This window comes from Salvelinus alpinus, chromosome 19, assembly GCF_045679555.1.
Source record: "Salvelinus alpinus chromosome 19, SLU_Salpinus.1, whole genome shotgun sequence".
NCBI lineage: Eukaryota > Metazoa > Chordata > Actinopteri > Salmoniformes > Salmonidae > Salvelinus > Salvelinus alpinus.
Window position 1 is genome coordinate 46,086,240 of NC_092104.1, and position 19,265 is coordinate 46,105,504.

Sequence of the window (19,265 nt, forward strand, 5' to 3'; positions counted from 1 at the left end):
TGTTTGCTTATGGCCGTATACAGCTCATTGAGTGCGGTCTTAGTGCCAGCATCAGTTTGTGGTGGTAAATAGACAGCTACGAGGAATATAGATAACTCTCTTGGTAGATAGTGTTTGTCTACAGTTTATCATGAGATACTCTACCTCAGGTGAGCAAAACCTCAAGACTTCCTCAGATATCGTGCACCAGCTGTTGTTTACAAATATATTTAGACCGCCACCCATTTTCTTAGCAGAGGCTGCTGTTCTATACTGCCTATGCAGAGTCACATGTATTTATTTTTCAAGCTACAGCCCACAATATTTTACATACAGCAGGTTTTTGAAGGGCCTAAGAATTTGGTCTGCTTTGTGTTTTTATTTTTGCCATGGAAAGAATATTGCAATACTGGTATCATCACAGCCCTGTAAATAACAATCGCCCCATAGCACTCACATCTGTAGCCATGAAATGCTTTGAAATGCTGGTCATTGCTCACATTAACGCACTCCAACAAATCCAAAGCTGACGCATTCTCTATCAGATCCTCAAAAAGTTCTACAGCTGCTCCATTGAGAGCATCTTGACTGGGTACCGATTCACCAAGTGTGGAACCAACAGAACCCTGAACAGCTTCTTCCGCAAAGCCATAAGACTGTGACATAGTCAGTTAAATAGTTAACTAATAGCTACCTGGACTATCTGCATTGGCCCTTTTTGCACTAACCATTTTTTTATGAAGCATGTGATGAATAAAATGTTATTTTATTTGAAGCATAATGAAGAGTCGTGACTGCATAGCTTTAGCTGCAAGTGGTCAGCTTATTACAATTTTACGAAATGTTCCACAAGAGGGAGTAAAGGCTGGAGGTCGTTTAGACAAAATAGATTTACCTCATCTTATGGATACCCAAAAAGCAGTCTATGGATCCAAAGTCAATCCAAGATTTTAGGATATCTTTAGTTTAGTTGTGGCATTGTTGGGTGGAAAACAATGGGGAAGGAAGTAGGACCCCTGTGTAGCATGATCCAAATAACAGGCATACGTTAGAATATCACAGATTCTGTCTGTCTCCCTCAAAAGTGAAATATGGCCCAGTTAGATGGGCAAAGGGGGAGGAGATTTGAGTATTTTGGCAGTTTTATTTTTGTTACTGCAGGCATGCTGTTGTGGTTTTAGCCAAGCCCAGAGAGAATACATAGATCCCCCTACATACAGTACATCCCCTAGTGAAAGTGACAGCGAGGGCAGGGGAAGAGAATGTGAGTAAATTACTTCCATAATAGCCATAAGAAAGCTCCATTAGAGGGTATCTGAGGATGCTGGGGGGACTAATAAATGGTGTTGATCTCCATTGTCTATGACCATAATGAGCCCTGAATATTGGCTCAGTGAGAGCGCCGCCAGCCTTTTCTCTCCATAGACTTTCTAATGCAGACAAAGCTTTCTGACAGGGGACAGACGCCCACACTGTTTTAATATCGGGCCAGAACACTGTCACTTGGGCTTTAGTTGTTCCCCTACCAACACATACTTCATATAGCTTACAACACATGAACCTCTCCTCTCAGTCTGAAATGGATTTAACTGCAGTATAACAGGTCAATAATAGACAATAATCTATTATGTTAAATGGTGCATTGATGTCCTAATGACGAATTGATAACACTAATTCCAATGTTGGAGTGAAACATCTGCAGCCAGTAACACATATCCACAAAACAACAGAAAGCCACAATATCTCGTAGAATGATGCCGGAGGGGATGGCTGACATTTTACATGCGCCTAACCAACTGTGCTATTTTGTTAGTTTTTTTTAGTTGTTTGTAACTTATTTTTTAACTTATTTTGCACATAATGTTTGTCAGGGAAATTATAAAGGAAGAAAGAGACTGTAGATTCTTCCAACAACAGCTTTATTATAAGATTTGCAAAAATGAAGCCATCCTGCCATCCAGGACCTCTATACCAGACAGTGTCAGAGGTACCGCTTACCACACCGCATACCACACGGTAAGCGGTACCGGAGCACCAAGTCTAGGTCCAAAAGACTTCTTAACAGCTTCTACCCCAAGCCATAAGACTCCTGAACAGACTGTCACGTGTGCTCCTTCTCCGGCCTCTAGGTCACCAAGCTGCTCGTTATGGAGCACACCTGTCACCATCGTTACGTGCATCTGCGCATAGTGACACTCACATGGACTCCATCACCTTCTTGATTACCTGCCCTTTATATGTCACTCCCTTTGGTTTCTTCCCCAGTCGTCATTGTTTCTGTTTCATGTCAGTGCGCTGTTTGTGTTTCTTGTTTTGTTCATTTATTAATTAAATGTATTCACTCCCTGAACTTGCTTCCCGACTCTCAGCGTACATCGTTACATTGACTCTGTACCGGTATCCCCTGTATATAGCCTCACTATTGATATTTTACTACTGCTCTTCAATTATGTGTTACTTTTATTTAAATTTTATTTACTTATCTATTCTTAAAACTGCATTGTTGGTTAAGGGCTTGTATGTAAGCATTTCACTGTTGTATTCGGCGCATGTGACAAATACAATTTGATTTGAAATTCCACAAATTAACTTTTAACAAGGTAAACCTGTTAATTGAAATGCATTCCAGGTGACTACCTGGTTGAGAGAATGCCAAGATTGTGCAAAGCTGTCATCAAGGCAAAGGTTGGCTACTTAGAAGAACCTCAAATAGAAAATATATTTTGATTTGTTTAATACATAATTACATATGTATGTGTTATTTCATAGTTTGATGTATTCACTATTATTATACAATGTAGAAAATAGTACAAATTAAGAAAAATCCTGGAATGCGTAGGTAGGTGTGTCTTATGTTTTGGCTGGTACTATATTTTTTAAGAATGAAGCTGACATTTTGTTTTACTGTCATCCAGAGGACAAGCAGCATTCTAAGTCTTGAGTGTCTGTGAGAAGTATAGCTCGCAAGTCAATAAGAGCTAATGTGGTTTTTGCGTTGAGAATATCCACTGGAGTGCTATCACACTTTCTCATTCACAATCACATGGCATAGGCTTTGGCAGCAAAGTATCCCCAGGAATCAAACCCCTGACAGAGTTGATATCACAGGAGGCTGCTGAAGGGAGGACGGCTCATAATAATGTCTGGAATGGAGTGAATGGAATGGTATTAAACAAATGGAAAACATGTATTTGATGTGTTCGATTCCGTTCCAGCCATTACTATGAGCTCATCTTCCTCAATTAATGTGCCACCGGCCACCTGTGGTTGATATATGCATTTAAACATAGGTCCCCATTATGCAAAGGCTTTTGCACACCAATTTTTTTCCTGGTGTGAAATTAGACACACTGTGCTGATTGCACACAGATCTGCAAGGGGGCAATCAGTTGCTTCAAACTGCACTCCAGTGACTTAATGTTTCACTGTGTGTGTCTTCTTTCTGAATGGCATCTGTTCACTCTTTCACTCATTTATTTATAAGCAACAATTCACACATCACAACCCAAAAAAGCATTTACCAACTGTGACGTCTTTTCGAAATCTTTAAAAAGTAGTTCACTACGTAGGGAATAGGGTGCCATTTTAGACGTACCCATTGCCCTAGGGTTATCTTCTCCTTTGTAGACCCCTTGCCTGCTTAATTTGTGTGCTCATTGGCGACAAGAGCACAGTAAATCATTTTCTATACATCTTTCAGAGCCCAGTCACCTCTTCTTCGGGTGACTAGAAAGGACGTGGCCATCCGAGAGTAGCGGACATGATGAGCATTGGACATCTGCAGTCAGGACCCTTGGAGCCTCATCTTCAACCTCAACTCGCAGTTATAAAGATTCAAATGACCTCTATGTTTCATGATTTTGTGACTATTATAAGCATGGTCATCGTCAAGTTCAAGGTATCAGTGTTGACTACCAGTTGGTGAGGATGTGTTGTAGAAAGACAAGGCTTTTAGCTCACAACCGAAAATGGTCCTATCATGTGATTATACATTTGACTGTCATTGCACCATCACCTAAATAGATATGTATTGTAATATATAATTTGGACTATTCACAACAGCAAACATATCTATAAGAATGACGGGTTAATAGAATTACCAGTATTCCTTTCATTCAAACCCATGCAGAGGTACTCCATTGCTAAGTGCATAACACCATCTAGTGGTTACAAAGCGTTCAAGCCTTGGACCAGCTTCAATAGAATTTTATTTTATTTTTTTTATTTTTTTTTCACCTTTATTTAACCAGGTAGGCTAGTTGAGAACAAGTTCTCATTTGCAACTGCGACCTGGCCAAGATAAAGCATAGCAGTGTGAACAGACAACACAGAGTTACACATGGAGTAAACAATAAACAAGTCAATAACTGGTGCATTAGACTATCACACTGCTTCTGAGCAATGATATTGTGCATTTCATTGTAATGGATATTGTTTGATGTTGACCATGAGGTCCAGGGAATTATCAGAGGTATATGATCTTTAGATACTACCAATCAGGAGAGGAAACTTGACTCAACATGACTCCTTCCCCTTTGAACAGAACTAGGATCAGCTTCCCCTCCCCCAATCCTAACCTTAACCATACGTGGGGGGAAATCTAAACTTACCCAAGGTCAGCATCTAGGGGCAACTTCACCTTACTTCAAAAGTTACTAGAGGAGGGGTTGGCAACTTTGTTCCTGGAGTGCAGCAGGCAGGCGACTGCAGGATTTTGTTCCAACTAGGCCCTGCACCTGACCAACTGAGCTAATTCTTCTTCTTCTTCTTCTTCTTTGGCATATGGCGATCGCACAATGTAATGTGCATCCCACCACCTACTGTGCAGGATGTAAGGATACAGGATTCACAAAAATTGAACAAAATGCCCAACCAAAAAACTAGCAAACTACCAAAAAGTTAATCAATGAACTAAAAGAAATCAAACCAGTTTTCTGTAAAAAAAAATTATTGATCTGATCCGTACACAGGCTCAAGGGGAACCTGGGAGGACGAACCTGCAAGTCTTCAGATGTAAAATCCTAAAGTTGCAAAAACTGTTCTGCAGCAGTCTCAATAATGTCAAGTTTCTTAGACTTCTTTAAGACTTGTGACGTACAGTTTATCAACGTGGCATCGAACGCCAAAAAATCCACCTTTTTAACACAGGGTATGTTTTGATTGGCAGTTAACATTTACTACAGGTGGTAGTATCTTCGCAAAGGAGATTCGATTGACCGCTCTAACTTTGCCACCTCAATCTCCTTCACCCTTACAGGGCACTCCAAGAACTCGGGATCATGATCCTCACCACAATTGCAACACCATCGTCCTTCTACACACCGTTCTTCAATATACTCTGTCCGTCTGCACAAACTTGAAACATGGCCAAATCCTTTACAATTCATGACTCCCACACTGCAATGGTTTGCGGATGAAAGCTCTTATAACGTATCTTACATAACCAAGCTTCACATGTATAGGTATTTGCTCTTTATCAAAAAACAACAGGACTGACAGACTTTCTTATTCACCCAGCAGGTCAGATGCCAGGCACCAACCACACCAGGAATTTTCTTCAGGTATTCAACCTGAACATCCGTCGTCACCCCTGAGATGACTCCTTTGACGGGTACTCTACTCTGAGGCTCACTACAATCTTCCTCTGTTCTTCCGAAATACAATTAATCAAAATAAGACAACTCCTGGTCACTCTGACAGTCTTTTTCAATTCCCAGGCATACTTCACCATTTGACACCTCAAACCGGGTTCCAACATATGCATTCTTACTCAACAAAAGCATTCCAACAAGAAGTGATTCATTATCATTCATACACGTATCCTCCACTCCAATTTTAGACTATTTCCATTTTGTTCCAGTTTTCACTACTACTGTTGTCCATTCACAACACATTTTAGGCTACTATTTAACCATCGCTCAATCAATAGCCAAGCATGCTTGAAAGTAAATAGACCTGTAAGGCCTATGTAGTTTTATGACAGTGTGGGTAGGCTACAGCATTGCTGTGAGGTAGGAGCAAGACATCATAGCCTATTTAATGTCAGAGCCTATACCAAGGGGGTATCCTACTAAGCAAGCTAGATCTACTCAGGGTTTTCTAAAGTTAACCAGCTTCACATTCCAGCTCCGGCTTCATCCATACTGGGGATATCTTCTACTTGGTCACAATCCCGGATCCGGGAGCATCCTCATCAGTAAAAAAGCTGACTAGCATAGCCTAGCATAGCGCCACAAGTAAATACTAGCATATAAATATCATGAAATCACAAGTCCAAGACACCAAATGAAAGATACACATCTTGTGAATCCAGCCATCATTTCCCATTTTTAAAATGTTTTACAGCGAAAACACAATATGTATTTCTATTAGCTAACCACGATAGCAAAAGACTCAACCGCATATTTTCACCATTGTTCTACCGCATAGGTAGCTATCAGAAATTTGACCAAATAAAGATATAATTAGTCACTAACCAAGAAACAACTTCATCAGATGACAGTCTTATAACATGTTATACAATAAATCTATGTTTTGTTCGAAAAATGTGCATATTTCAGGTATAAATCATAGTTTTACATTGCAGCTACAATCACAAATATCACCAAAGCAGCTAGAATAACTACAGAGAGCAACGTGAAATACCTAAATACTCATCATAAAACATTTATGAAAAATACATGGTGTACAGCAAATGAAAGACAAACATCTTGTGAATCCAGTCAATATTTCAGATCTTTTAAGTGTTTTACAGCGAAAACACAATATAGCATTATATTAGCTTACTACAATAGCCAACCACACAACCGCATTCATTCACCGCAAAGGTAGCGATAGCGAAAAAAACAGCAAAATATATAAATTTATTCACTAACCTTGACAAACTTCATCAGATGACAGTCCTATAACATCATATTACACAATACATATATGTTTTGTTCGAAAATGTGCATATTTAGCAGTACAAATCGTGGTTTTACAATGTGAATACGTAGTCAAAATGCACAAAATTGTCCGGAGAAATCTTGGAGAGTCACCTAATCTAATCAAATAACTCATCATAAACTTTACTAAAAAATACATGTTGTACAGCAAATGAAAGATACACTAGTTCTTAATGCAACCGCTGTGTTAGATTTTTAAAAATAACTTTAGTACGACATACAGCTTACGTTATAGCGAGACAGCGCCCAAAATCAGGGCGGAAAATATGACTAAACATTTTCAACAGAAATACGAAATAACATCATAAATGGTTCCTACTTTTGATGAGCTTCCATCAGAATGTTGTACAAGTTGTCCTTTGTCCAGAATAATCGTTGTTTGCTTGTAGAATGTCCTCTTCTCCTGTCGAATTAGCAACCAAAGCTAGCCATGTGGCGCAAACGTGCCCAACTTCACATAATGCAAAGGAAAGAAAATGCCGAAAATCGCAATAAACGTTCAATAAACTGATATAACTCGGTTTAAAATAACTACTTTATGATGTTTTTAACACATATATCAAATAAAATCAGAGCCGGAGATATCTAACGTCTATACCGAAAGCTTTTCAGAACGCAATCTGGGGTCCCTTCTCGCGCCTTCCAAGACAATGAAAATTCTGGTCACGTCATTCCAAAAGCTCTTGTTCAGCCTCAGATCAAGCTAGACACCCCATTCCACCTCTCACTGCCTGTTGACATCTAGTGGAAGGCGTATGCAGTGCATGTAGATCCATAGATTTCAGGCAAATTAATAGGAAGGCCCTGGAACAGAGCCTCGATTTCAGATTTTTCACTTCCTATCAGGATGTTTGCTGCAAAATGAGTTCTGTTTTACTCACAGATATAATTCAAACGGTTTTAGAAACTTGAGAGTGTTTTCTATCCAATAGTAATAATAATATGCATATTGTACGAGCAAGAATTGAGTACGAGGCCGTTTAATTTGGGAACGATTTTTTACAAAGTGAAAATGGCGCCCCCCTATTGACAAAAGGATATTGCTCGTCCGCCTGCCGCTAACTCTAGCAGGCATGATCATGTCAACATCATACTTTCAAAATCTTTGCTAGCAAGGTAGACAAGCAGTCATCATCATGAATCAAGTCGACAATCTACTGGCAAAACATTTTTTGCGATTTTCATATGAAGAGAAATTATAGATAAAACGTATCAGTGCTCATCGGCCATTGGATATTAACATTCCAAAACAAGTTGGAAATCGCAAATTCAACAATGAGTGGTTTGGAAGGAATCGGTGGCTAACTGCAAGCGTTGCAAAGGAATCACTAGCCTGCTATTCTGTGGAGAGGTTGTGTGGTCCAAGTCTGGGTTTAAGGTTCTCTTTTCCAAGCTTAAAAGGATAAACATTCACATGCAACACCATGGGCCAGAAAAGGCTGAATACATTGGCCATGCTGTCAATCCAGCAAAGCCGCATTCAAAACAACTGGGAACTGGGAAATCTCAGACTCCAGTGAATTCAAGACAACTTGGAACTTGGAAAACAAAACTTGCTCTGACTGGGAAAACACGTTTTTTATGATCATCCAACTCAGAATTCCAAGTTGGGAACTCCATCCTCTTTCTAGAGTTCCAACCTGAAAATCACTGACATCATGATTCGACCAGAGTTTCCTGTTGTCTTGAAAGTACCATAAATCCAGAGAATGCCAGACTTTGATGACAAAGTTTGATGACAAAATGTTTCCACCTTCCTGTTCAAGTGAGCAAAGCACAACAAGGTGAGTACAAAAATGTATTGTATGCTGCTGCATAAATGATGTAATATGCCAGGGATATAAGTATACTGTAGCTAAGAAAGTAATACTAAGTGTATCTTGCGTAGTAAGCTGTCAGTAGCCCATGTGCCTCATGTTAGTAATTTGGTCCTTTTCCCATTCATAACATAGCCTACTGTTCTGACATGGTGGTGCACATGTAGCCTATAGCCTGTTTTAGAGAAATGTCATCATCGAATATTGTAAGAGCTTTCATTGTCTGCTTATGTGCCCCCTTTATTAATCCTACGGTTCTGACTTGGTGTACAGGGAGAATACTTTAAGAACAGCCCATGTTCTGAATTCTGTTGCTGTACATTTCAAAAGTGCTGAACAAATAGTTATATTGACCATGTCCGTCTTAGCTCACTCATTAATGTCTTAATCGAAATTACGGATTGCCTTATCCGCTCATCAATAAGAAATCGTTCTTAACTGACTTGCCTAGTTAAATAATGGTAAAAGTTAAATAAATCTATTTTTTTTAAATCATTCCCTTATGCCATAGTTTGTACATCTCAATTGTCAGTAGAAATCACATTTGTTTAAGCAAGTCAGCCATATCAGCTACAATACCAGTCAAAAGTTTTAAAACACCAACTCATTCAAGGTTTTTTCTTTATTTTTACTATGTTCTACATTGTATAATAATAGTGAATACATCAAAACTATGAAATAACACATGTGGAATCATGTAGTAACCAAAAAAGTGTTAAACAAATCTAAATAAATGTTCTATTTGAGATTCTTCAAATAGCCATGCTTTGCCTTGATGACAGCTTTGCACACCCTTGGCATTCTCTCAACAAGCTTCACCTGGAATGCTTTTCCAACAGTCTTGAAGGAGTTCCCACATATGCGGAGCACTTGTTGGCTGCTTTTCCTTCACTCTGTGTCCGACACATCCCAAACCATCTCAATTTGGTTTAGGTCGGGGGATTGTGTTAGCTAAGTCATCTGATACAGCACACCATCACTCTCCTTCTTGGTAAAATAGCTGGAGGTGCATTGGGTCATTGTCCTGTTGAAAAACAGATGATAGTCCCACTAAGCCCAAACCAGATGGCATGTCGCTGCAGAATGCTGTGGTAGCCATGCTGGTTAAGTGTGCCTTGAATTCTAAATAAATCACAGACAGTGTCACCAGCAAAGTACCCCCACACCATAACACCTCCTCCATGCTTTACGGTGGGAACTACACATGCGGAGATCATCCGCTCACCCACATTGCGGCTCACAAAGACACGGCGGTTGGAACCAAAAATCTCCAATTTGGACTCCAGACCAAAGCGCAAATTTCCACCGGTCTAATGTCCATTGCTCGTGTGTCTTGGCCCAAGCAAGTTTCTTCTTATTATTGGTGTCCTTTAGTATTGGTTTCGTTGTAGTAATTTGACCATTAAGGATGACCAATAGAAACAGGATGCACCTGAGCTCAATTTCGGAATCTCATAGCAAAGGGTCTGAATAATTATGTAATGAAGGTATTTCCGTTCTTAATTTTTTATTATTTTTTTCACTTTGTTGTTAAGAGGTATTGTGTGTAGATTGATGAGGAAAAATAAATAATTTCATCCATTTTAGAATAAGTGTCACGCCCTGACCTTAGAGAGCCTTTTACGTCTCTATTTGGTTTGGTCAGGGTGTGATTTGGGGCATTCTATGGGGGCATTGGGGCATTCTATGTTTTGTTTTCTATGATTTTGTGTTTCTATGTTTTGGTCGGGTATGGTTCTCAATCAGGGACAGCTGTCTATCGTTGTCTCTGATTGGGAACCATACTTAGGTAGCCCTTTTTCCCTCCTTTCGTTGTGGGTAGTTGTCTTTGTTTGTGGCACTAAAGCTTCACGGTCGGTTTTGTATGGTTTATTGTTTTTGTTGGCGTCATTCCAAAATAAAAGTAATGTACGCTTACCACGCTGCACCTTGGTCCGCTTCTTCCAGCATCGGCTGTGACAATAAGGCTATAACGTAACATAACGTGGAAAAAGTCAAAGGTTCTGAATACTTTCTGAATGGACTGTACACAATCCATGTCTCAAGGCTTAAAAATCCTTTAACCTGTCTCCTCCCTTTCATCTACACTGATTGAAGTGGATTTAACAAGTGACATCAATAAAGGATCATAGCTTTTACCTGGATTCACCTGGTCAGTCTATTTCATGGAAAGACCAGGTATCCATAATGTTTTGTACACTCAGTGTATATCCAATATATACTGACAAAAATCTAAATGCAACATGAAACAATTTCAAAGATTTTACTGAGTTAAATTCATTCGGCCCTAATCTATGGATTTTACATGACCGGGAATACAGATGTGCATCTGTTGGTCACAGATACCTTAAAAAAAAGTAGGGGCGTGGATCAGAAAAACAGTCAGTATCTGGTGTGGCCACCATTTGCCTCATGCTGCGCGACACATCTCCTTAGCATAGAGTTGATCATGCTGTTGACTGTGGCCTGTGGAATGTTGTCCCACTCTTCAATGGCTGAGCGAAGATGCTGGATATTGGGGGGAACTGGAACACGCTGTCGTACACGTCAATCCAGTGCATCCCAAACATGCTCAATGGATGACATGTCGGATGAGTATGCAGGCCATGGAAGAACTGGGACATTTTCAACTTCCAGGAATTGTATACAGATCTGTGCATTATCATGCTGAAACATGAGGTGATGGAGGCGGATGAATGGCACAACAATGGGTCTCAGGATCTCGTCACGGTATCTCTGTGCATTCAAATTTCCATCGATAAAATGCAATTGTGGTTGTTGTCCGTAGCTTATGCCTGCCCATACCATTACCGTACAGCCACCATGAGCCACCCTGTTGTGGTAGCAATTATATAGGAAAGAGAGACTACAGATTCTTTCAAACAACACTTTATTATAAGGTGTGCAAAAATGGAGAATCAACTATCCACTCAACAGTGCATAGTTGAAAAGCTCAACGAACATTTTTGTATACGTGGCAATCAGCAGATAGTGTGTAAAATGCAATTAGTTGTCTGTGCAGATTTAAAATAGCATGAGGTTGATAGCCCGAGGGCTCAACCATCTAACTGCATTCACAACAACAAATACTATAATGTGCTCCTTTCTGCAAGTTTCCATACATGTGACTTTCTGTAGATAGCAAACCCACGGGATGTCACATGCTGCTGTTGCGCCCAAATGGACCTTAGCTATACGCACAGTCTTATGACTAAGTCCCACAAAGACAAGTTTGTATCAGGTTAGAAAAAACACTAGCATAAAACAAGAGACAATTCTTTAAACAGTAAACATTCCTGGGATCTTTTATTTCAGTTCATGAAACATGGGACCAACACTTTATATGTTGCGTTTATATTTTTATTCAGTGTAATTTATTAAATCAATTGAGGAACAAATACAAATATGATAGCTAGATACACCCACTTCAAACCCTAGCTAACTAATAAAACATTCAATCTTAATTGAAATGATAAAAGTATAAAAGTTCAAATTCAATTCATATGTGAGCACCAGCCTCTACCACATGGACACATTGATAGGCCAACACCTTGATCATTGTGGCTAAATAGCCTAAATGAGCAGATGGAACTCAGAGATGGCTAACGCAGCCTTTGGCATATAACTTCCATTGCCAACAGTAAAAATACATAAAGCAGACAAATAAAAACAGTAGAAAATAGTGATAAAAATTCCAGTTCTTTCAATCACATTCATCTCTCTATTCAGCCTGTCTGCCTCCCTTTCTATATGTCTTGGCTAGTGAAGAGTAACATTGTATCAAATCAAACAACTGGATCCATCCCAAAGCTGTCTCTAGCGAACTTGCAACATTGCATCAACTAGCCTATTCCAGGCCTCAGTTTCCCAGCCCAGTGAGCTCCGTTCACACAACTGTTTTTTTCTGCAAGGGAAAGGTATTTTATAACTTTTCCACTGGATATTGAATCATCAGATCATGATATTCTGCTCTTTGACACCGAGGCTTGGTGATTATCGAGGGGGAGATTGTTGGAAAGATTTTTTAAATAGGCCTACTGTGAGGGACTATTAGACTATCATTTGCAATGGATGTAAAGAAAAAAACTATGACTTTGTTGACTTACTGTGTGAAGTGAAGAAAAAAATGACTGAGAAGCTCAGCTTATTAGTGGTATACGTGCTGAGTTAAGACAATCAGAACTCAAACCTCCCCAACTGGGAACAGAAATACATTTGCACGCAGCAGGCCAGGTAGGCAGGCTACTTCTATGAGTGCATGCTCCCTCAGAATTAACAAGGCAGAGAAACCAGACCAATGCTCATTGCTCACATGAAGCACTCCAAACAAGAGAATGAAACATTTTACAAAACTCCTAAATAATGTTTATGAAATAAACCAAAGCTTGTTTCTCACAAGTGTAGCAGGTTGTAAAGTCTGCAAACAACGTTTCCATTCCGAGAATGAGAATGGTAAATGACTGTAGGCCTAATGAGTAACACTATGCATTAACAGAAAATAATATAACCAAATTATGGAATTTAACGGTACATTTACTACTGGTGACATATTGTTTATTTATATATTTATACTCCGGACTCCGACATTGCTCATCCTAATATTTCTATATTTCTAATTCCATTCTTTAACTTTTTAGATTTGTTTGTATTGTTGTGTGCTGTTTAAGATGAGGGAGGATTATATATTTGTTTATGGCCTTATTTCTACTAAACATTGGATGACTGTCAATCATATTACATTCACCCAGCTCAATGTAACATCAATAGGTTTAAGCTAGCTACTACTGCTACTACTACTGCTACTACTGCTACTACTACTGCTACTACATGCTACTCAGTGGTGTGTATTCATGGATGCCAAGGGAAGCCAGGCTTCCCCATAAAAAAATTAAAAAACATACAATAATTTATCTTTCGTCTCTCTGTGTTTCTTAATTTCCCTTTAATTCGCAAGAGGCTGAATGTATCTCACAGGAGAAAGCATCTGAGCGAGCGAAACAGCACCCCTCTGTCTATCTACGTGTAGGCAATCTATCTGATGCTGTCTGGTTCAAACGAGTATGACATTGTTGCCGCCTGTAGCATTGAAGGCAAGGGAAGCCAGCGAGCATCTGGCGTCCCTTGACAAAAAAAGTATAAAAAATGTGCCAGTCAGCATTGAGCTAACTGTGAAGGTCCTGGCTTACCAAAAAAAAGTGTCAAGGGGAACCAGCTTGGATTTGGCTTCACTTCTAGCAGCTAGCTAAAAGTTGTTCTTCCTATATTAGCCATGGATGGAAATAGAGATTTACTTAATTCTCCGTACTGCCCAATAATTATTCTGATTCTGATCCAACCATTAATTCATACATTGTTGTGCCCCTGGCCTGAGAGGATGGAAGTTCAATATGTAGCTAGATGTAGAAGGCTAATGTTAACTAGCTAACATTGCCCATGAATGGAAGTTAGGCTAGCGATGAAGCATTTTAGCCAGGTAGCCTAGGACAACAAAAAATACAAGCGTGTACTGTATGACAGACTGATTCGTTTCATCAATATGAAAGAGAGGAGGGTGGCTTTGGTACGCCCACACACACACACACATATAATCAGAACCATGGACAGCGTGCTACCCTATAGAGTGCTGCTGAGGCTACTGTAGACCTTCATTGCGAAACAGTGTGTTTTAACAAATTATTTGGTGATGTGAATATATTTAGTATAGTTTTATATAAAAAGGATAACTTTTTTAAATGTTTCCTGTACCAGGAATGGTGGGAGGACAATCTGAAGGTAAATATCTTTGCACACAACAGCTGCGTCCAGGCCTCCAGAGTACTCACCCTATTGTCTGCTGTACGGACGGGAGCCGCAGCTGTCTACTGAGGTAAACAATGCAATGTATAAAAAATGATTGCTTAAACTGTAGTATGAAACAGTTGTGATTGACTTAGTGTTTGTCTATTGCTATTTTGCTATTGCTATAAAACGGTGCTATCTACAAACTAAAAGGATTATTCCGCTGTCCCCATAGGAGAACCCTTTTTGGTTCCAGGTAGAACCGCTTCTGTGTCTAGGTAGAACTCTTTTGGGCTCCATTCCACAGAGGGTTCTACATGGAACCAAAAAAGTGTTCTCCTTTGGTGACAGCCAACGAACCATGTTGTAACCCCTATCTTAAAGAGTGTACTCAACCGTTTAGCTTGTTACGTTTACACCATTTCATTCTGTACCCAAACATCTGCCTGGTATTCAAGATAACACGCAACATAGCACAACCACCTTTGAAGGTTTTCGTCAACATCTGCTCGGACTTAAATAGCAGTGTTCCAAGAACCTCCACCAGGGGTGACTGTAGTATCCTCAAACGGACAAAAAGGAGACAAGAGGGCACCCCACACTCATTTTAGATCCCAAGGGGTCTTTATTTCAAAACGGTATGCTCTCACTTTCATCACTATCTCCTTTGCCATCTTCTCATGTCTTTTCTTGGAACTCCATCCATCCACACACACACACACACACACACACACACACACACACACACACACACACACACACACACACACACACACACACACACACACACACACACACACACACACACACACACACACACACACACACACACACAGCTGTAGCATCTTGTTTACATTCCTCACATTTTAGGCGTCCAGCTTCGGCCTTGGATGGATCATGTTGCAGTTAGATGGGCACAGAGGTATGTATGTATGTATGTATGTACAGTCCTTTCAGCGTGGTGGCAAATTAATTGTACAGGAGAAGAGGACGTGGTTGCTTGTGGAGGGAGAGCAGTGTGGGTAAAGGGAGAGAACATCTACAGTGTCGCTGATTGGTTGCTTTGTCTCATCACTTCTTGACTGAAAGAAAGATTTAGAAATGAGTTTGACCAGCTGAAAAGCCTTCATTAACATACTCCCAGAGATAGCAAGGTACCCTGAACCCTATACCCTAAACTATAACCCTTAACACTAAACTTAACCATGTTACAGTTATACTTGATTGAGGAAGGGACATCCCAAGGATCCCGAATAGCACGGACCCTCTGGGAAAGCCTATGAACTCCTCTATTCAACCGAAAGCCATGGACACAACTCGTATTGGTTGTCTGATGTAGGCTACTGGGAACTGGTAACAACACAGTCTGTGATTGGCTAACAATATTTAGATATGTATACAGCGAGATAAGATAACATACCATGCCATGCGGTGTTGAGGGAAAGACTGATTACCTATAGATTGGACATAATATTCTCTAGGCAATTACCGATAACAGGAAATACACAAGACGTAGGTTTCACTATAGCTCAAGGTGGGTACTGCGGAATGTCGGCTTGCACAGGAAAAACTGTACATTTCTAACATTTATGGTTGAGATTTAATTAATATAAACACGCAGGCCTTAACACGCAGGTGTCACACAGACATTGGTATCATGTCATGTCATTCAGACATTCAATGGTAGGCGACAGCCACACGGGGGTACGGTTGCCCAGGCTTAATTATAATCTGCTCCCCGTCTGCCCTTTCTCCCTCTGTCTGGTACAGGTACTCCAGCCACACTCCCCCCTCTCTCCAGTGCTTTCTCTCACCTCCAGCACACACGCACATTCACACACACACACTACAGACTTTGGACAGATCTGAATGTTTTGTAGGCTAATTAACTTTAACGTTCATTCTGTGAGCTTTACTCAGAATTAACTAGCATAGGCCTACTATTTATTTATTTTATCTCAGACTTTTATAGACTACTGGACTTTTATAGCCTACTGGAGAGCTACTGTTTCAAGTCATTTTGTTGTGTTGAATGACTCTTGAACTTACAATGGCTGTTAATATTTTTTTATTGTGCTTTATATGCTATTTGCTCCATGACTCCTGCACGCTTTGTTGACTATGAACTTGCTCGATTACCCGAACGTGGGACAGATGATGTTTGTTCCCACACTTGCGATTCTGACTCTGTTGCTTACACAGAATCTTGGCTCCCATCCTATTCTCATCTAACCACCTCTCGCCAGCTTTGGTATTCATGTTACCTGATGAAATTTCTGTACAGTATGATCTTGTTGACTGATGCACATTCAAATGTAATAAAAGATCAACCCTGCAGACCTCTCCCTGTCCTCTGATTGTATTACTCCTGATGATATCTGGAAACGTGCATGCACACCCTGGTCCATCTACTGTTGCTAGCCCCAATTCTGACTTGTGCTCTGATTTCTGCTTCACAGATTTCTGGTCTTGTAAAAGCCAGGTTTTTCTGCATGTTAACTGACGAGAGAGGGCATCAGGCTTGGTATTCTTAGATCCGGGGCGATAAGTGAGTGTGAAGTTGAATCTTCCAAAAAACAATGCCCATCTGGCCTGCTGAGAGTTGAGACGTTTGGCGGTCTGGATGTAGGCTAGATTTTAATGATTCGTCCACACAATGAAGGGAAGTACTGAACCCTCTAACCAAGTAATGCCACTCCTCAAGAGCCAGCTTAACAGCCAAGAGTTCCCGGTTGCCAACGTCAAAATTTCTCTCTGCAGGTGAGAGCTTGCGGGACAAGAAGGCACAAGGATGGAGCTTCTGAGCCGCGGGAGAACGTTGAGACTGCACCTACCCCGGTGTCGGAAGCGTCCACCTCGAGGACAAACTGGAGTTCTGGGTCTGGCTGGGTAAGGATTGGAGCAGAAGTGAAGCGGTGCTTGAGTTCCCGGAATGCTGCCTCTGCCTCTGGGGACCAGTGGAATGGAGTGGAGGTTGAGGTGAGAGGAACTGCCAAACGACTGTAGTCACGGATGAATCGTCTATAAAAATTGGCAAACCCCAGAAAACGCTGTAACTACTTCAGATTCGCGGGCACAAGCCACTCTGTGACTGCCCTAACCTTGGCAGGGTCCATTCGTAGCTGTCCTTGAGCAATAATGTAACCTAAGAAGGACACAGAGGAAACATGAAACTCACATTTCGCAGCCTTGACAAATAGCTTATTCTCGAATAGCCTTTGGAGAATGTGTTGCTTGTGAGCCTCAATGTCCTTCGAAAAAATAAGAATGTCATCCACATAGACAAAAACAAAACGCCCAATGACATCCCTCAGGACATCCTTCACCAGGCCCTGAAAAACAGCCAGGGGCGTTAGTGAGGCCAAAAGGCATAACGAGGTACTGAAAATGTCCAAGTGATGTGTTGAACGCCGTTTTCCACTCGTCTCCCTCTCTGATGCGGACAAGGTGGTAGGCATTCCGGAGGTGCAATTTAGTAAATACTGTGGCACCATGGAGGGAGGCAAAAGCAGAACTGATAAGTGGCAAGGGATACTTATTCCTGACGGTGATACTATTCAACCCATGGAAGTCTATGCATGGCCTCAGTGACCCGTCCTTCTTCTTGACAAAGAAAAATCCAGCTCCCACCGGAGAGGAAGAAGGCCTGACATGTCTGACAGCCAGGGAGTCCTGGATGTATTTCTCCATGGCTTCTTGCTCGGGGGCGAGAGAGGTTATACAACCTGCTACTAGGGAGAGGAGCTCCAGGCTGAAGCTCGATAGCACAGTCGTAAGGCCGATGAGGCGGCAGAGATGGGGTGTGGTGCTTGCTGAATACAGGAGCTAGACCGTGATATTCTGGAGGAACAGAAGACAGCTCTGGGGGTTCTGGAATGGACTGGGGTGCAGACAAGGCAGGATGAAGGGCAGAATGTAGACAATTCGAATAGCAAAATGTACGCCAAGTAGTGACTCTTCCGGTAGACCAGTCAATCTGTGGGTTGTGTAGCTTTAACCTCTCTAGGGGGTGTGGGACGCTACTGTCCCACCTGATCAACATCCAGTGAAATTGCAGAGCGCCAAATTCAAAAACAGAAATACTCATTATAAAAATTAATGAAACATACAAGTGTTGTACATCGGTTTAAAGATGAACTTCTTGTTAATCCAACCACAGTGTCAGATTTCAAAAAGGCTTTACGGTGAAAGTAAACCATGCGATTATCTGAGAACAGCGCCCAGCAGACAAATCATTACAAACAGTAACCAGCCAAGTATACGAGTAACAAAAGTCAGAAATTGCGTTAAAATGTTTCACTTACCTTTGATGATCTTCATATGGTTGCACTCCGAAGACTCCATGTTACAACATAAATGTTAGTTTTGTTCGATAAAGTCCCTCTTTATATTCAAAAACCTCAGTTTTGTTGGTGCGTTTTGTTCAGTAATACATTGGAACAAAGCGCGGTCACAACAGACAGACGAAAAATCTAAAAAGTACCATAAAAGTTAGTAGAAACATGTCAAACGATGTTTATAATCAATCCTCATGTTGTTTTTGTCATAAATAATCGATCATATTTCAACCGGACAAAAGCTTCGTCAATAGAAAAGGAGAAACAAGAAAGGTGCACTCCCGGTCACGCGCTGGACTCATGTCTGGAAATTTCCACTGTCCACTCATTGAAAGTGCTGTTTCTCCCTAATTTTTCAGAGTAAAAGCCTGAAACAATGCCTAAAGACTGGCCACATGTTGTGGAAGCCA